This window comes from Cetorhinus maximus, chromosome 26 (assembly GCF_964194155.1).
Source record: "Cetorhinus maximus chromosome 26, sCetMax3.hap1.1, whole genome shotgun sequence".
NCBI classification, from domain to species: Eukaryota; Metazoa; Chordata; class Chondrichthyes; order Lamniformes; family Cetorhinidae; genus Cetorhinus; species Cetorhinus maximus.
In genome coordinates this window covers 2,606,128-2,627,300 of record NC_135904.1, presented here as the reverse complement: position 1 = coordinate 2,627,300, position 21,173 = coordinate 2,606,128, and the positions used below count along the sequence as shown (strand labels likewise).

General features: G+C 42.7%; 1 protein-coding gene across 2 annotated transcripts in view; it reads left to right on the top strand.

The window, feature by feature from the left end:
- Positions 1–21,173, top strand: part of LOC144668216 (NT-3 growth factor receptor-like) — a 658,117-nt gene that overhangs the window by 204,535 nt on the left and 432,409 nt on the right. The window lies entirely within an intron of this gene.

Genomic DNA, 21,173 nt, shown 5'->3' with positions numbered 1-21,173 from the left:
TCCTGTGACAGGGTGAAGAGGAGTAAACTGGCTCCACTTTAATCAGCCCCCCCTCAGTTACTCGCAACTAAGGTTTTTGAACGTTTCAGTTCCCCATCAATGCCTTTTCCAATCCAAATATATTTGCTTGTCCCTTTTTGAAGTGGACTTTGACACCCCTCAGGTGTGGAATTCCATGACCAACACGTCAACTGTGAAATCCATTTAGTAACTTTCCAGAAAAGGTCTTGAACTAGGGTTCACTGTTTCAAAATAAGGGGTCACCCATTTAAGACAGAGATGAGGAGAATTTTTTTCTCTCAGAGGGTCGTGAGTCTTTGGAACTCTCTTCCTCAAAAGGTGGTGGAAACAGAGTCTTTGAACATTTTTAAGGCAGAGCTAGATAGATTATTGATAAGCAAGGGGGTGAAAGGTTATCAGGGATAGGTGGGAATGTGGAATTGATGTTAAAATCAGATCAGCCATGATCTAACTGAATGGCGGTGCAGGCTTGAGGGACCAAGTGGCTTACACCTGCTCCTGATTTGTACGTTCATATGTAAGGCCAATTTACAATTCCAGACATCAGGAGACTTATGGCAGCCATTTTTGGTCATTGTCTTTTCTAATTTTCTTTTTTAAGAAAACAGATCCTCTTTAAACAGTTTGATATGTTTTTGGTTAGCTGGTGAGGTTATAGGTAGGTCTCACTCAATCACAATTTCCCATCGTCATGACTTTTATATCCATCTAGAAGAACAAGGGCAGCAGACACATGGGAACACCACCACATAAATGTTCCCCTTCAGGCTCCACACCATCCTGACATGGAGCAATATCACTGTTCCTTCACTATCACTGGGTCAAAATCCTGCAGCTCCCTTCTCAGCAGCTTGGGTGTTCCTACACCGCGTGGACTGCAGCAGTTCAAGAAGGTGGCTCACCACCACCTTCTCAAAGGCAATTAGGGATTAGCAACAAAAGCTGGCCTCCCTGCTGTCATTCACATCTCAGGAAAGAATTTAAAAAGTGATATGTTAAGCCGTGGTTGCTACAGACATAATGCCTGAGCTCCCCAGCGTTGTATTGGGGGAGAGGGGGCTGCCACAAAGATGTGCTGGGGAATCCCCTTCGGAGGTTTCCAGTTAAGGTTTACATGGCAATTGCCCAGAAGTACAAACTTCCCCTGGGCAATTGCCCTGTACTGAGAGCCATCCGAAAATGTGATTTAAATCGCAAATTTCGGATGGTTCCAACTGGGTTACCCGGTAAAGATTAGAAGAATTGAAACCACTTCTAACTTCTGGGTAACTATTGTATAGACTCAGACCGACCCTTCCCATGGGACTCCTCCCACACCCCTGATTCCCCAGGGAACATCCCCCACCCCTTGACTAATCCCCATGGGAACTCCCACCCCTTGACCTCCCAAGGGTCCCCCTCCAACCCCTGACTACTCTACCACTGGGACTTCCCCCACACCCCCACCCCCTGACGACCTCACCCATGGGACTCCCCACACTGTCCCTGACTGTCCAGGGGTCTTCCCCACCCCCAGACTACCCCCCATGGGATTCCCCCAACCGCAAGGGACTCGCCCCACACCCCGGCAGGCCCGAGTCTCAACCCGCTCCCAAGGCTCAACTTGACCCGACCCTAGACCCGACACCCCCGACCCTAACCCCCTCAGACCCGACCTGACCCGACCCAAGGCCCAACCACCCCCCCAGGCCTGATGCCCACTCCCCCCGAGGCGTGACCTCACCCGAACCGACCCGAAGCCGGGACCCCCACCCCTCCAGCCCTGACACCCACTGAGGCCCGACATCCCGCTGCTGATGTCTGACACACCTCACTCCCACCCCCATGCCTGACCTGCCCGACCTGACACGACCCTGCCCCCAAGGCCCGACAGCCCTCACCCTGATCCCAGGCCCAATGTTCCCCCCACCTCCAAAGCCCAACCCAACCCAAGGCTCAACCTCCCCATTCCCCCCCCCCCCCTCCCCCCAACCTGACCCAAGTAAACACCTCCCACCCTCTGAGGCCTGAACCTCCCTGAGGTCTGACAATCCCCACCCCCCCACCTCTCGAGGTCCGACCCAACCCTAGGCCTGTGCCCCCCCCACAACCCCAAGCGATTTCCAATCTCCCCAGCAACCTCCAATCCCCACCCCCAAACCCTATCCACTTACCTTAGACATATACCTTCTCCCTGGCCTGTCAAGAACCTTTAAGTTTCACTGGACCTTTAAATTGACCTGGTTTACGGCAGCTAGTGCTGTAAAAATGGGGGCGTGGCCTCCTTCACATCGATTCTCTTGCACTTTGACACTGGGCCCCGGGGATGCGCTGCACTGCCTGGATCTTGCCCAGCCTAAGTCGGAAGGCCGGGCGAGATAGGATTGAAGAAAAGTTACGGTAAGAAACTGGGCGCGGAGTGGCAAGCAGTGCTGATTGCACTGAGGAAGTTCGGGCCTGATGTGTTAAGCTGTGGTTGAATCAATCAGCTCAAGTGGATGTAGATTGCCCAGAGCAGTGTTCAAAAAGATTGATGATTCTGTTGTCCTAGAGTTCTAGCCAATATTACTCCTTTGAGTAAGACAACCAAAGGAGAAAATTTATAAGATTATTAATTCATTTGCTGTTTATGGAATTTTGCTAATTGAAATTTGACTTCAATTTTTATCTGCAGTGATTGACTTCAAAATTTGTTGAAAGAAAACTTGGAATATCATGAAGATGTCATAACGGGCTTTATAGTTTGTATTATTTGTGCTTGGGATGTGGCCAGGCTGCATTTCTTGTGCATCCCTAGTTGTTCTGCAAAAAGGTTTTCCAGACAGGAATTCTCCGTTCCTCTGACTCTGGCTTCTTGGACAATTTCCATTCCCGTTCCATTGACGGCTGTGCCTTCATCTGCTTCGGCTCTGGAACTCCTACCCTAAACTTCTCTGCTCCTCCACCTCCCTCCCACCATTTAAGACCTTCCTTAATGTCCACCTCTTCAACTGAGATCTAGGTCATCCCTCCTCATATCTCCTTATTTGCTATTTTTTGACTGTGCCTCTATGAAGCAGCTTGGGTGACTTTACTTTGTCAGAAGTGGTAAATACAAGCCTTTGCCATTATTGATCCAGAGAAGATGAAGGAATTGCAATTTTAGTATGGTTTGGAATTCATGATGTTCCCACCACATTGTTGCTTTTGTCTTTCTTGGTGGTAGAAGTCATAGGGAAGGAAGGTGTTGTTGGACTGAGCTTGGTGAGTTGTCGCAATGCAGCTTGGATTGTGCATACAGCAAACATTAGGAGCGGATGTACCAAGGGTGTATTGAGTTCGGTGCCAGTCAAGTGAACTCTTCTGCCCTAGATGGTGTCTGGTTTCTTGGATGTGGCAGCTGCACTTATCCAGGTGAATGATGGGTATTTCATCGCACTCTTGACTTGAAGTTTGGAGATAGTTGAGGGATCAGGAAAGAAACCAGTACATTACAAAATATCCGGCCTTTACCCTGATCTTGTCACCATGGTGTTGATTCAGCTGATTTAGTCAGCTTCAGGTCAGTGATGACTATCCATAACATGGTGGGGGGCTCAGGGAATGCTGTTGAAGGTCAAAGGGAGATAGCTGGGCTGTCCCTTTTTTGAGATGGCCATTAACTGGCACTTTTGTGGCATGATTGTTACCTGCCACTTGTCAACCAATCTGGATATTATCGAGGTCCTGCTATAGACGGCTATAGACAGTGAAGAAGTGAACCTAAACAAATGGTGGCCACTGTAGCCCCAGTGTTTTTGGCTTTTCTTAAAATGTTTAGATATTAAAATGGAAATATAATAAAGATGGTTTCAAACTATCTTAAATCAGAATTAATTGTGTCTCTGTCATTTACAGTCAAATATTTAGTGATTTGGTAAGGGTCTGCGTCCTGATATGTCCCCTCTATCTATCAGTATCTATCTGCAGGTAACTATCTCATCTGGCTTCTCATCTATCTTCAGCTCTTTTCTGCTCAAATCGACCTGAATTAGAATGAGGTGTGTTGAATGTATATTGAAATAGGGGCAAATTGGCTTATCAATCAAGCATACAGAGCTGGAATTTAAATCACTGCTTCAATGGCTAATTCTCCTTGTGCAGATGCCTCTTTGGTCCTTAATGTGCTGCTGGAATCCAAAATTGATGGATTAATGAGGGCTGGCGTAATGAGCTGTGACTGATTACTGTGTACTTTTACCTAGTTAAACATAGATTTATTGCATCCTACCTCATGTTTAATGCCCCATTTATATTGCATGACCAATATGGTATGGTTGCTGGTGTTCTGAGTTCACCCCATTAACACTGTAGGGTGGAATTGGAGTACTGGCAGAGAACTGCACACCTGGACATGCTTTCAAGTTGCATCCCCAACTCCAGAACTCTGTTTGCTGACTCCCCCTGTGCAAAAATAAACATCAACAAATCCCTTGTTGGAATTCAGGGAATACCACTTTATCCAGAGAATGATTAGAATAGGAAACTTGCTACCATATGGAATAGTTAAGGCAAACAGCATAGATGTATTTGAAGGGAGGCTAAATAAGGACATGAGGGAGAAAGGTTATGTTGATGGGGTGAGAGGAGGCTAGTGTGAAGCATAATTGACCAGTTGAGCCTTAATGCCCTGTTCCTATGCTATAAATTGTCTGTAATCACCTCATTGGCCTTGTTATCTTGAGCACTGTATCATGAGGTGTGGACATTAATACAGATGGTTTAGTAAACTTAAATTAGACACATTGCCATGAACTTACACGGGGGTTCCACCAGTTTCCTCCCATAACTCCAGCCAGTGATCTGGAGAAAATGGTGAAGACTCATTTGTGCCAGGTCTCTGCCCATCCGCAGGAGGTTTATTGGCTTCTTTGTATAGGATGGAGTCATTGGTCTGTCCCATAGATTTCAAATGATAGCAAGAGGCGGAGACTAGCGGTTCGAATTCAGGTTGTATGGGGCATGACATCTCAGTTTATGGTCCCCTGGGTGAATGGCATGTCAGTCTCCGCAAGGGACCCAATCAGGTCCTTGAAAAGTGTCATTCAAAAAAAAATCCAGATCAGTCCAGTTGGTTGGGGGGAAACCAAAGAAAAATGGCTGCGGTCAGGGAATGGGCATGAAGGAGGTTGGAGTCTTCCCTACCTGTGGGAATGGGGCAGGTAAATGCTAGAGACATGATTGTAGCGGTGCTTGTACCTGCCTGCTCTATGCCAATTAGGTGCCCATCTATTGATCCTGCACATTCTGCTGGGATTTTGGAGCCACTACCCTCACCAAGAGTAGCTCATTGTTTACAGATGGTGGAAGAGTCGAAAACCAGGGGACACCAATTTAAGGGGCTGTCAAACGAACCAGAGGCAACAAGAGGAAAATCTTTTTCACGCAGTGAGTGGTTCATGGATTCCATATCCTATCTGGAAGTGTGGTGGCAACAGATTCAAATGTGGCTTCCAAAAGGGGGAGGAGTGGGACTGAGTTGCTCTTACAGAGAGCCAGTTTAGACATGATGGGCTGAATGGCCCCCTTTTGTGCTGTAACTCTTCTATGGTTCTATAATTCTATTTTGTTATGATCGGTGCTGCAAAGTTAACGCATGTCACAATCAAGCATTCACTTCCTGTTTAAGGCAAATTTCTAGGTTGTTAGACCTCTTAGTGTTCAAGGTTCAGACAAAATGGACGACTAACCCAAGTCATTGTCAAGCCAATTATTGCTATCAAGCACCAAGGTGAGATTCTACCTCTTCTTCCCCTCCCCAAAAATCCCATGGGAAATTTGCTCCATGCTCTATAAGTGTAGCACGCAGAATTGTAAAATCTATTTGTACAATGTCATTTGTAAAGAATGGAGTTTATTGTTTGTTGCACTTAGTAATTCCAGATTCATTTCTATCTTTTTGTTAGATTTTGGCCATCCATTTTGCGATAAGAGTTGGTGGATTGAGTTAGATTGGTTGACTGAAGAGAATGATTAAGTGAAAGGCTTCTTGTCTGGTCCAATCAGTGATGAGCATTATGATGTCATATAGTGTTAGTAAGTGCCTCATTATTAGTGAGTAAAGAGACTTTCTTGTGACAGTCATTGTGTTAAAGAGGAACAAATCTAGCATGAAGGAACAATATACAATTACAGTGGATATTCAGTTCATCCACCATCTTTCTCAGTCTGTGTCTTTGACCTGGCTGCCACTGTCTTTGTTACTTACTTATTTTTCCTCCATTTTCTTTCCAGGATTACCCTCAAATGAGAAATAAACTGTCCACCTTCGGTTCATTTGAAGTTCTAGACCAGTAATTGTCTTTTGCTCTGCAAGAACATTGACTTTATTAGCACGTTGTCCAAGTGATTTTTAACACGTTGAAAGCACTTCATTCAAATTTAATTGATCTTATTTGTTTCTGTCTTTTTGCGCTTAATTGCTGTACCGAAGGAAACAACTCTATCTACAACCCCCTGGGGTCTCAGATATTTAGGCTTGCTTTTCTACATCCTCTTATTACTTTTGATTGACAACTTCTTAATGATGAGTGTGGTCGGCAGACCTTGAGTAGAACTTTCTATCAGCAACGCTAATTTTCTACAAGGTTAGTGGTGAATAACATCCAGTTTCAGGTATTGCATGTTGTCTGACTGACATCCTTGTTGTCGGTGGCTGCTTTATCTAAATCTTAAATGCCCGAGGTTGCTGGGCAAAGACAGCTCCATCTCCAATTAAAAGAACCACACCAATAGAATCCAAAACTGTTGGAACAGCTGGACATTGTTGGAAAAGAGTTCTACATGGAAGTCAAAAATATCTGTTCAGTGAACCTAAACTCAAAACCTGCAAGATATCTAATAAATTCATAGGCCAGGATCTTTAGGTTGGCGAGCGGGGGGCGGGACCCACTCGCCGACGCTTGAAATGATGTGGGATGATGTTGGGTGGAACTCCCAATGTCACCCCGTGTCATTGCAATTTTCAGGTGGGCGGGGGCGCAGCCGAAACAGCTGTGCGCCCGCCAACCTGTCAACGGCCTATTGAGGCCCTTTAAAAAGTAATTGACATCATTAATGGACCTGCCTGTCCAACCTTAGGGCAGGCCGGGAGCCCTGGTGGGCTTCAGAAAAAGCGTCAAACCTCATCCACGGGCGGGATGAGGTTTCATGAGGGTTTTAAAATATTTAATAAAGGTTAAGAGTTAAAGTGATGGACATGTCCCAACTCATGTGACAGTGTCATCATGAAGGGACATGTCAGGGAAATTTTGTTTTTGTTCCATTGCCATTTTTAAATGTGGAGCCGATCTCGATCTCCCTGAGGCAGCACTTAGCCTCAGGGAGATGAGTGCGCTCTTTCGCGTGAGAGAGCGCACTCTGGGCTGAGGGATTCTCCCCCCCCCCCCCCCTCCACCTGCATAGAGAGCACATAGCGCTTCCTGGCGGACGTCACGCTGGGCGGGCCTTAATTGGCCCGCCCACGTAAAATGGCGGCGCGCCCCTGATCGGGGGCGCCAATCAGAGGCTCACCTGCCCATGCCTGTTCCTGCACTTCACTCCCAACGGGGGGGAAAATTCTTCCCGTGGAATAAAAGTTACAGGCTAACATGTTGAAAGCCTGTTTACACTTACAATGTTTGGAATGTACAGTAGTTTAGAACAAGAAAAAGCGATTTGGCCCATAAAGCTTGTTCCTTCATTAGACCACGCTCGGCCTTTCCCCAGCTTCATTTCCTGAGGCAGGTGACTGATCCCAAGTAAAACTTCGAGGAAAGTGTATGATGAAACTACGCATTAAAATGCAAGAGTTTTTATCTGAAGTTGAGGAACGGAAAGCCTTGGGGATTCAGATCTTTAAAGGTATTAACGATTTAGGAATGGCCATGGTAAAAAAAAAACAAATGGGACGATTGGCTTATAATGAGAGTTGTATATAAAATCAAGGAAGTGACATCGAGTTTTTACAAAACATTGCTTAAGCCACAATTTGGAGTATTGTGCGCAGTGCTGGACAGCTCAATATAGGCAGGATGCTAGGACCCAGGGATAAGCCTATGGTTTAGAATTAGTATTCCTGCCTTTGAGTCAGTAGGCATAGGTTTCACACATGAGGATTGAAACAGGTTTGGAATCAACAAGATGCTTTTTTCCTATTTTGTTTTTTTTCTCCAGACAACACCCTTGAACTCAACGTTTACAATTTTACCCAGGCCAACTGCAAAACAATCGCTCCATTTTGTCCTTTGATGAATTCTTCTTCTCTTTCCTTATAATATAACTATAGCAATAGAACTATTTATCAGATATGCAGACCCACTGTCACAATTGATTTGACATAGTGCAGCCGGAGACAATTTCTAAAATACATATATTATTGGCAACCAGTAACTCCACCAAGAAGTTGTTAATGAAGACAGTACTGGGCGCACTGTGCCATACAGAGAATGTTTGATCCCTGATCAGTGCTAAGATAAGCACAAAATTGTAGCAGTGATATAACTGGTGTGAATATCTCTGGTTTACCAAAGGAAAAATCAGCCAGGTTTCCTACTCCTGATTGCTATTGAGCAGGAAAGTTTACAAACATTGACATTGTTAGGACCAGAATGAGACTTTGCTGTTATGTCACTTGTAGGAAAATATGTTGGGATGCTAGCTATGCATCTTCTTGTCAACTATTCCTTGCCTGACGGTACACTGTGTGCATGATGCTTGAGAATTTGCCTGGGTGGGGGAATTTAATGAATTGGCAAAAAAGAACAAACACAAAAATGTCCTAAACTTGGGTCAAAATCCTGGACCTCCCTCCCTAACAGCACTGTGGGTGTACCTACACCACATGGACTGCAGTGGTTCAAGAAGGCAGCTCATCACCACCTTCTCAAGGGCAATTAGGCATGGGCAATAAATGCTGGCCTAGACAACCACATCCTGCCAAAGAAGAAAAACAACCTCCATTTTAACTCTGCCCATTTCCCTCTATGGTGCCAATATTAACAATTTTTAAAGTAAGTACTTAAAAGTATTCAAAAGGTTAGAATTATGTGTCCTTCTGTCATTTAGATCTTCTCCCTTTTCCTCTGTTCTGTCTTGTCCTGCAAGTGGAAAGTAGTGTTGAGATATCTGAAGCTCAGGGGTAGATAAAATGATGCCCAAGTGTGCATTATTCTGCCTATCATGTGTGAGTACATAACCATACATCATGCAGCTAACCTTTGTTTGAAGAATTTGTTGTGTGAAGGCCTTGTGAGATGTCATTATACCAAGAGTTTTATGGATAGATTTCAGCCGCAGTTTACAATCAGACAATTGGCCTGGAGGAGGCCATTTGGCCCCTCGAGCCTGCCGCGCCATTCCATAAGATCATGGCTGATCTGAACGTGGCCTCTAATCCACATTCCCACCTACCCCCGATAACCTTTGGCTCCCCAAGAACCTATCGACTTCTATACAAACTGTTTCTCGTGTTTCTTGATTTTCGTGCACTGCTGCAGTATGGGCATGCATGGCAAATATTCAAGTGGAATTGCATGGGTCAGCAATCAATGCATAATACTGAGGCATTGTGGGGAAACACTTTGTGACTTGGATACTTTTCCCATCTATGGGGTATAAGGTATTGCTGGGTAGCCCTACCTGGACTGATTTCCTTAGGGCCTCTTTTGCTGCACCTCTCTCTCTGGAGATTGCTGTTACACATTTCATGACCTTCCACTGGGCAATTGGGCTATTCTATTGTGAGTACGGTGCCCTTTCTCCTAATTCAGCCCTTAGCATCTCAAACGCTGTGTCTGGAAAGCTGGGTGTTGATCTTTGGTGCTACTCTACAATAACAATAGACAAAGTACATCCTCGGTGAGTCTTTGACTGACAAATAGTGACCTTATTTTAAACAACTGCAGCAGCACCAGATAACCCCCTCCCGTAACCCCTGAATCTGCGAGCTCACAGTCACTGATAGATTCACCAGACGCTCAATGCATATGTAAAATTAGGGCCAACTCTGGAAGGTTTGTTGAAGATGTCCATGATTTCCTTCTATGGGGACAAAGACTGCAACACTCCGTCCACATCTACGTCCACTGTGGAAAAACTGCTTCAAGGAGCCAGCTCAGCTCGCAACATTAAAGGATAGATACCGGACTACGATCTTGCTAGCTTGTGGGTCCTGGCTCTTGAGTTGAATGTGCTACATAGTTTCACCATTTTCTTGCTCCTAGGTTGTTCGGTGCCATTAGCTTTCACCCTGTCTTTTGTCCTACCCATCACTTTCACTCATTCAATTCTTCTCATTGAAAATGATTTAATGATAAATCTAAGCTTGCAGCTCACCAGCCCTTAACCCATCACCTCACCGCCAGCTCATTACCCCAGTAAATCCTGCCAAGGAATATTAATGCAGACCATCAGCTGTTTGCATTGCTGACAGTCAGGAAATTCCAGAGGTGTTTATGCGGTAGCAAAGTGCTCTCAGCCATAAAGATTCCAATATCAATTCAATCTCATACACTTTCCCTACATTTCATCCACGGTTTTGCTGGCTCAGACATTTTATAGTACTCTGCTCATGAGGCATTTATTTTTTTTAAGAATATGAATCGATACAGACAGTTCTACTAATCAAATTGCAGAATATTCCCAAGTTTCTTCCTCCCGGTGCCTCTTATTACCCTATATTTTCAGTTAAAATAAACCAATTGCAGTGATAATTGGCAGATTGATCTGAAAATCGATTAAACACTGACAAACAGCTCACTTTTTCATTTCTGACAACTCATTGATCTGCTGTTAAATCCAAAGTTTTGAAAGGAAAATTCTGAAGCTGTTGTGCGTGTGAGTTATTTTTTGGTGGCTTAACCGGTTCCATCAGTGGCACCAGCAAATGATTGGAAGGAGCTAATTCAGTGTTGGTCACAGTAAGTCACAATCAGTGGAACTTTGTAGATGCATCAGGAGTCAGACCAGAAGAGCTAGTGGCATGGCTAGAGCTGAAAACACTCCAGTCCATTTTCACTATTAACAAGTTCTATTCTTTCTTGTTTCTCCATGGCAATTTCTCAGGCTGAAGCACATTCTTCATAATCTTGGTGTTGTACTTGACCCCGAGAGAGTTTTGTCACTAAGACTGCCTACTTTCACCTCTGTAACACTGCCCAACTCTGCCCCTGCCTCAGTTCATCTCTGATTGAAGCCCCCTTTCATGCCTTTGTTAACTCTAGATTTGTCCATTCTGTGCACCCTTGGCCAATCTTCCATAAACATAAGCTCATCCAGAACCTTGTTGCTCTCGTCCTAACTTGCACCAAGTCCTGTACACCCGCCGCTCCTGTGCTCTTGGTTGAGCAACACTTCAATTTTAAAATTCTCATCTTGTTTTCAAATCCTCATGGCCACAACCTTCCCTATCTCTGTGACCTTCTCCAGCCCTACAATCCTCCGAGACCTCTGTGTTCCTCCTGGCCTCATCTGCATTGCTGACTTTTATTTCTTCACCATTGGAGGCCGTGCCTTCAGCTAATTAGGCCCTGAGCTTCCTTCCTAAACCTCTTTGTTTCTGTTCCTTTCTTTCCTCCTTTGAGATGCTCCTTAAAACCTCCCTCTGACCAAACATTCTGTCGTCCAAATATCATCTTACAGAGCTTGGTGTCAAAATGTGTTTGATAACACCTGTGTGAAGCACATTGGGATGATTTCCTATGTTAAAGGTGCTACATAAGCACAAGTTGTCATTGTTGTTGTTTCAAATTCACGTTTGCAGGGTTGTAAGAGTAGACACCCCTTTTAATTATATTCACTTTTAGCTAGAGCCCCCCTCTAACAGATCATCAGCAAGCGCTGGGTGCTACTGAGCCATGGAGCAACATTGAACTTATTACATCATAATATAACATAGTAAAGCTTTGGTCAGAAGATAAACACTGGTACCACTGAACACATCTAGCACACCTTTCAAAATCTGTCATCACCTTTAACACAATTCAGGAACCAATAGTCCTGAATTCTTGTTATTGACAGGGATTTAGCCAGTTTTTTTTTTAAAGTGTTATGACACAGCAGATGGTAAATGCTGAGCTGTTCAAATCCCAGAGGGAAACTTGAAACAACTGTCACAATTAATTTTCAACTTATATGCTTCGAGCCGCGGGCTTGAATTCAATAATAAGACCACCGAGTCTTAAGAGGTTTTTGTAAAATGAATTAAAAAAAGATTGTAAGCACATACATATGTCTACAAATTACTACCATAATGACTTCTAAATCACCTAATTAATTTAACTCCCAGTTACACTTTCGTTAAGGCAACAGTAAGACCCACAGATTTTATAAGACCCACAGATTTTAAAAGATCCAGGCAGAGTAAACAATACCCTGAACAGTTGGATTCAAAGTGAGTTCTCTTAACTTTAGTTCCTGGAGACAGCAATTTGGTGCATATAGGCTGCAGGCTTTTCACACTTGTTGAATCTTAAACACTGCCTCTCTTACAAGCAGTCTTCTCTCCTTTATACACGTTTTTCTCTTTGAATGTAAATTCCCATTGTTTCACTATGTCTTTTGAACTTTACCTCTCTACTAATCAAAAATCTAACCTGCTACCAATTCCACCAGTAATCTTTGAGATAAATAAATAAACACACTATTTCTCACTACTTATGGTGGCTAGGTATATATTACACCCCCTCTTTTGAATTAAAGCTAGTAAAGTTTGTTTGAAAATGCAAATGTTTGCTTTACACTTCACATTCTCAAACTTCCCATGTTTACCTAATTAGCATTTCAAACCTAACTTCTCTTCTTACATCAAAACACCCAGACGAGCTGCCTCTAATTCAATTAAGTCTCATACACACACACACACATACACAGACACACACACACACACACACAGACACACACACAGACACACACACACACACACACACAGACACACACAGACACACATAGACACACACAGACACACACACAGACACACACACACACACACACACAGACACACACACACAGACACACACACACACACAGACACACACACACACACACAGACACACACAGACACACATAGACACACACACCCACACACACAGACACACACACAGACACACACACACAGACACACACACACACACACACACAGACACACACACACAGACACACACACACACACAGACACACACACACACACACACACAGACACACACACACACACACACACAGACACACACACACACACGACGGGATTTTCTCTGCCTGCCTGCCGCCATGATCTTCCGGTTCTGCTGCAAGTCAGTGGACTCCTGGCTGGGGCGTCGCCTCGGTCCTGCCCGCGATGGGGCTGAAAAATCCCGGCCATAGACACATCCCACTATAGTACTCTATTTTACAATAAATTCCAATAACATTATTGAAATGACTATAACTTCCTGACATCCCCTTTTGTGTTGAGAAATGAATCGTCATAATTTAAAAAGACGACTTAATTTTAATAACCCATCTCATACTATCTCCCATACTTATCTATATACTTACCCTATTACATTACCAGATGCATGCATTAGCATAACAACATATATACAAATCCTTTGCATCAAAGAAATCATTCCAGTTCAGAGTCCAGGTTTTCAAATGTCTAATTTTCCCTTTAAGCTTCAAACTCTTCGTAAAGCATCTGCAATTGGATTTTCTGTATAGTGTATAATTTATAGATTAAATGGTTTCAGTAATAAACTCCATCTGAATAGCTTTGCGCTTCTGTCTCAAAATTTGTCTGGAAATTGTAAAAGATTGTGGTCTGTATAAACAATTGTTTCTGATGAATTGTTTGCCACATAAATTTCAAAATGCTGCAATGTTAACACCAAACTCAAAGTTTCCTTTTCGATCATTGAATATATTCTCTGTTGTACACTCAACTTCCATGGAAAATACCCTATCAGTTTTTCAATTCCAGTGTCATCTTCTTGTAACAGTATGGCCCCAATGCCTATATCACTTGCATTAACGGCCAACTTAAATTGCTTGGTGTAATTGGGTACTGCCAAAACTGGTGTCGGAGTTAATACAGTTTTCAAACTGTCAAATGCCTTCTGACAGTCCTGTGTCCATTGAAGCCTCTTGTTCTTCTTTAATAAGTCAGTCAGTGGTGCAACCACATGGCTAAAATTTCTGATAAAACCCACTCATGCCCAGAAATCTCAAAACTTCTCATTTTGTTGTCGGCACTGAGAAATCCATGAAAGCCTTGACTTTCACAACTGTTGGAGCCACCTTACTATGTCCAATGGTATGGCCTAAAAATGTAATTCGTGCTTTTACAAATTCACTTTTAGCTAAGTTCATCACCAAATTAGCTTCTTGTAATTGAGTAAATAATTCTTCCAGATGTTGTAAATACTCCTCCCAGGTTGGACTGAAAACTATCAAGTCGTCAACATAAACAGCACAATTGCTCAGGCCTGCAATTACTTTGCTCATCAGTTTTTGAAATGTCGCAGATACATTCTTCATACAAAATGGCATGACTTTAAACTGATATAGTCCATTTGGTGTCACAAAAGCTGATATTTCCTTTGCTCTGTCTGATAACGGTACTTGCCAATATCCTTTTAGCAAGTCAATCTTTGTGATAAATTTTGATAGTCCCACTTTCTCAATGCAATCTTCCAACCTTGGCAGAGGATATGAATCCACTTTTGTCACTGCATTCACCTTTCGATAGTCCATACACAATCTTTGTGTTCCATCCAGTTTTGGTACCAGTACAATAGACAAACTCTAGTTACTGTAACTAGATTCAATTATATCATTTTGAAGCATGAATTCAATTTCTTTCTGTACTTGTGATAACTTTGCCTGATTTAATCTATAAGGATGTTGCCATACCGAAGATGAAACTTACACACACATCATGTATAGTTAAATCTGTCCTCCCCAACTTATTTCCACAAATAGCTTTGTGTGACTGCAATAGCTTTTCCAAATCACTTGGACACTTGTCTGGAAGGTAATTCAATATTGCATTTAAATTTTCAAGTACCCCCTCATTATCCAATTTGGTCAGAGGAAAATCAATTTCAGAATCCTGCATTTCTACTTCCTTCTCATTATCTTACACCACTAACACCTTTTTTTGATCCTCTTCCCTGTCAAAGTGATTTTTAAGCATATTTATATGACAAACTCTCTGCTTCTTTTTTCTATCTGGAGTATGTATTAAATAATTTACTTCACCCAGTTTATTTTCAATCCTGTAAGGCCTACTAAGCCTTGTCTTTAATGAGTCACCCAGCACTGGTAACAGAACTAGCACTTTCTCTCCAGCAACAAAATTCTGAGCTGTAGCTTTCCTCTCTGCTTTCACTTTCATCACTTGCTGTGATATCTTTAAATGTTCCCTAGCCAACTCACATGCTCTGTCCAATCTCTTGCTGAAGTTTGATACGTAATCCAGGGGAGTAATTTCTGAATTTTAACCCACCAATTTCTCATAAATCAATTTCAGTGGTCCCCTTACCTCATGACCATAGACTAGTTTGAAAGGACTAAAACCAGTCAATGCATTAGGAATGTTCCTAATAGCAAATAACAAGAATGGAATTCCTCCATCCCAATCCTGTGGATAACCCTGACTGTACGCTCTCACCATAGTTTTTAGAGTTTGATGCCATCTTGCCAAAGCCCCTTGTGACTCAGGATGATACGCTGTTTCCTTAAACTGTTTTATCCACAATCTGTTCATTACTTCCTTAAACAGCAGTGACATAACATTTGAACTCTGATCTGATTGTATTTCCTTAGGTAAATCATATCTTGTAAAAATGTAGTTAATTCTTCCACAATCTTCTTTGTTGTAATGTTTCTCTAAGGTATTGCTTCAGAAAATCTGGTAAACTTATCCATTATTGTCAGAAAATACTGATTTCCACTTTTCATCTTAGGGAGGGGTCCTACACAATCATGACCCTAGTAAAAGGTTCTTCAAATGTAGGAATTAGAGCTAAAGGTGCCGGTTTAATCACTGCTTGTGGTTTCCCTATCACTTGGCATGTGTGACATGCTCTGCAGAATTTAACTACTTCCCTATGCAAATAACAGCCAAAAAAATGTTTTTGTATCTTCATTTCACCTGTGTCTTTTTAATTCCTAAATGTCCCCCATTGGAATTTCATGAGCTATCCTCAGAATCTCATTTCTATAACTGGGGTAACAATCTGATGCACCTCCCTCCAGCTTTCATTTGCTGAAACATAATACGGCCTACAATTTCTCATTCAAGTATCACCCTATAAGGTCAAACCATCCTGGAATTCCTTTTCCCTCTGTTTCTGAGTAGCTGTGAATATAAACGCTGTATTTACAAATCCTTTTTCTGTAACTCCACTAACCTTCTTGAGTTAAACACTTCAGCTGAATTGTTCTCTAGTCTTTCTTCCTGAACAATGTTATCAACCACAGGGTCAGCTAATTGGATTTCAAAACCTTCTTCCTGCCTTTGTATGGCCTGTCCTTCCTGTTTTTCTTGTTTCAACCTCTGAGCCTGTGATTTCATTATCGCACAATCTGGAAACAATCGAGGATGCTCTCTTTGCAACGCTTCTGTTGAAGACACATCCACAGGCTGCTCTATTGCAATAGGCATCACCCACATTTGTGATTCAGCTACATCATTACCCAAGATAAATTGAACTCCTGCAATGGGCAATTTTCCCACCAGTCCAACAGTCACTTCACCTGTTTTCCACCGATTTTTTAAATTGACCTTCCACAATGCAATAGGTTTCGCATCCCCATGAACCCTGCTTATTATCACTTGTTCTTGCAATACTCCATCTGAACAACAAATATCACTATCCCACAACATTAAGAATTGACTAGCCCCTGTGTCTCTCAAAATTTTAACATTTTTACCTACTCCACCCTGTACACATGGAAAGATTTCCCCTTCACATACAAAAGCTTTAAATATCTCTGCAATCTGCTCCTCAGAATTCTCCTGGTAAAATGTGAACACATTCCCACTTCTTTACCTATCACTGATTTGTCCTGTTTTACCTGTACACAAATCTCTGGTTTTTACTGTGCCTGAACCTCAGAACCCACAGCACTTTTACTTCCAGAACTTTTCTGCACCCCTATAATTCCAACAAATTTTGCCTGCAATTTCCAGCACACCAACATCATGAGTCCAACTTTATTACAATAAAAACATCTTCGTTTTCAAATGTCACCTCAGCACCTTCCTTTTTATTCTGATAAAAATCTACCTACAAATTTTCAACTATTCCTTCTCCTCCCTGACTACCCACCTTCCTTTCACTGTCCGACTTTCGATCCTTTTCCTATTTGAAAGTTTGGCTCTATGAGCTAACTCATAATCATCAGCTGTCTCTGCTGCTTGCTTTACAGATTCAACTGTCTATCCTCCACATGAGTTCTCACTAACGAAGAAATTGAATCTTTAAATTCTTCCAAAAGTATTATTTCTCTAAGAGCTGCATATGTTGTTTCTACCTTTAATGCCTGTATCCACTGGTAAAAGTTACTTTGTTTTACTCTCCCAAGCTCAATATAATTTTGCCCAGGCTGTTTTCTCATATTCTTAAAGTTCTGCCTTTTTGCCTCAGGAACCATCTCATATGCACCCAAAATAGCCTTTTTTTTTAACCACATCATAGTTCACCGATACCTCTTCTGACAGCGAAGCATAAACCTCATGTGCTCTACCCACCAACCTGCATTGTAACAATTTACCTGTGGCCACTTAATCTGTTTAGCTATCTTTTCAAATGAAATAAAGAATGCTTCAACATCCCTTTCCTCAAACTTTGGAAGAGCTTGTACAAATTTAAACATCTCCCCACTGGGTTCTGATCTGGAAATAAGTCCTTCCTCACCGACTGGTATCTCTTTTTTAACTGTCTGCATCTTAAACTGGAATTCTCTCTCTCTCTTTCTCTCTTTTTCTCTTTCCTCCTTTTCTAACTTCGCCACCTCTAATTCCCTTTCTTGTTTTCTTTCTCTCTCCTGCCTTTCTGCCTGTTCCCTTTGAAATGCTCTTCTGTCTTTTTCTGCTATCTCTAGATCCATTTTTTCATTTGCAACTGAATTTGAGCCCATTCCAATGAACCTTGGAGAACCCAGTTTCTCAAGTATTCCTTCTAATTTTAAATGCTGTGCTGTACCTTCAGTTATGCCTCATTTCCTCAGCCCTGCAGGTAATCCTAATTGCAATTTATCTGCCAAATCCATTAATTTAGCTTTGTTTACCTTTTAGACCATAAGACATAGGAGCAGAAATTAGGCCATTTGGCCCATCGAGTCTGCTCCGCCATTCAATCATGGCTGATAAGTTTCTCAACCCCATTCTCCCGCCTTCTCTCCGTAAACTTTGATCCCCTTACCAATCAAGAACCTATCTACCTCAGTCTTAAATACACTCAATGACCTGGCCTCCACAGTCTCCTGTGGCAATGAATTCCATAGGTTCACCACTCTCTGGCTAAAGAAGTTTCTCCTCATCTCTGTTCTAAAAGGTCTTCCCTTTACTCTGAGGCTGTGCCCTAAGGTCCTAGTCTCTCCTACTAATGGAAACATCTTCCCCACGTCCACTCTATCCAGGCCTTTCAGTATTCTGTAAGTTTCAATCAGATCCCCCCTCATCCTTCTAAACTCCATCGAGTATAGACCCAGAGTCCTCAAAAGTTCCTCATATGTTAAGCCTTTCATTCCTGGGATTGTTCTTGTGAACCTCCTCTGGACCCTCTCCAGGGCCAGAACATCCTTCCTGAGATATGGGGCCCAAAATTGCTCACAATATTCTAAATGTGGTCTGACCAGAGCCTTATAAAGCCTCAGCAGCACATCCCTGCTTTTATATTCTAGTCCTCTCAAAATAAATGCCAACATTGCATTTGCCTTCCTAACTACCGACTCAACCTGCAAGTTAACCTTAAGAGAATCCTGGACTAGGACTCCCAAGTCCCTTTGCACTCCAGATTTCTGAATTCTCTCCCCATTTAGAAAATAGTCTATGCCTCTATTCTTCCTACCAAAGTGCATGACCTCACACTTCCCCACGTTGTATTCCATCTGCCACTTCTTTGCCCATTCTCCTAACCTGTCCAAATCCTTCTGCAGCCTCCCCGCCTCCTCAATACTACCTGTCCCTCCATCTATCTTTGTATCATCTGCAAACTTAGCCAGGATGCCCTCAGTTCCTTCATCTAGATCATTAATGTATAAAGTGAAAAGTTGTGGTCCCAACACTGACCCCTGCGGAACTCCACTAGTCACCAGCCGTCATCCTGAGAAGGACCCCCTTATCCCCACTCTCTGCCTCCTGCCAGACAGCCAATCTTCTATCCATGCTAGTACCTTGCCTCTAACACCATGGGCTCTTATCTTACTGAGCAGCCTCCTGTGCGGCACCTTGTCAAAGGCCTTCTGGAAGTCCAAGTAGATAACATCCATTGGCTCTCCTTTGTCTAACCTACTCGTTACCTCCTCAAAGAATTCTAACAGATTTGTCAGGCATGACCTCCCCTTGATGAAACCATGCTGACTTTGCCCTCTTTTATCATGCACTTCCAAGTATTCTGAAATCTCATCCTTAATAATGGACTCTAAAATCTTACCAACGACTGAGGTCAGGCTCATCGGCCTGTAATTTCCCGTCTTTTGCCTCACTCCCTTCTTAAACAGGGGGTTTACATTAGTGATTTTCCAGTCCTCTGGAACCCTCCCTGACTCCAGTGATTCCTGAAAGATCACCACTAACGCCTCCACTATCTCTTCAGCTATCTCCTTCAGAACTCTGGGGTGTAATCCATCTGGTCCAGGTGATTTATCCACCTTCAGACCTTTCAGTTTTCCTAGCACCTTCTCCTTGGTAATGGCCACCATATTCACCTCTGCCCCCCGACTCTCTTGAAGTTTGGGGATGTTATTCGTGTCTTCCACCGTGAAGACTGACGCAAAGTACCTATTCAGATCCTCCGCGATTTCTTTGTTCCCCACTACTACTTCTCCAGCGTCATTTTCCAGTGGCCCAATGTCCACTTTTGCCTCTCTCTTACCCTTTATATATCTAAAAAAAACTCTTGCAATCTTCTTTTATAATACTGGCTAGTTTACCCTCATATTTAATCTTCTCCCTCCTTATTTCTTTTTTAGTTGTCCTCTGTTGGTCTTTGTAGGCTTCCCAATCCCCTGGTTTCCCACTGCTCTTCGCCGCATTGTATGCTTTCTCTTTAGTTTTTATGCTGTCCCTGACTTCCCTTGTCAGCCATGGTTGCCTCGTCCTCCCTTTAGTATGCTTCTTCCTAGGGATGAATTTTTGCTGTGTCTCCCAAATTACTCCCAGAAACTCCTGCCATTGCTGTTCCACTGTCTTTCCTGCTAGGCTAATTTCCCAGTCAATTCTGGCCAGCTCCTCCCTCATGCCTCTGTAGTTGCCTTTATTCAACTGTAATACCGTTACATCTGATTCCAGCTTTTTCCTCTCAAATTGCAGGGTAAATTCTATCATATTATGGTCACTTCTTCCTAAGGGTCCCTTCACCTTAAGCTCCCTTATCAAATCTGCCTCATTACACATCACTAAATCTAGATCTAAATCTTTTGTAAACCAACCAAAGTTATGACTTCAAGTTCCAGACAATACTTAACAGTTGCCAAAGCCATGCTGGAGTCTCACTCCTCCAAAAAAAACCTCACACCAACTCCTGAATTCAAAGTGCTTCTTGTACTCGTAACCTTAAGATTCACCAACTCCAACCCAATCAAGGAATTTCAAATATATCACGGATTAGCCCCAAATTTTTGTTGTGCAGATGGTAAATGCTGAGCTGTTCAAATCCCAGAGGGAAACTTGAAACAACTGTCACAATTAATTTTCAATTTGTATGTTTTGAGGTGCGGGCTTTGAATTCAGTAATAAGACCACCGAGTCTTAAGAGGTTTTTGTAAAACTAAATTAAACATTAATAAAAGAAAAGATTGTAAGCACATACATATGTCTACAAATTACTATTATAACTTCTAAATCCTCCAATTAATTTAACTCCCAGTTACACTTTCGATTAGGCAACAGTAAGATACATAGATTTTAAAAGACCCAGGGAAAGTAAACAATACCCTGAACATTCGGATTCAAAGCGAGTTCTCTTCGCTTCAGT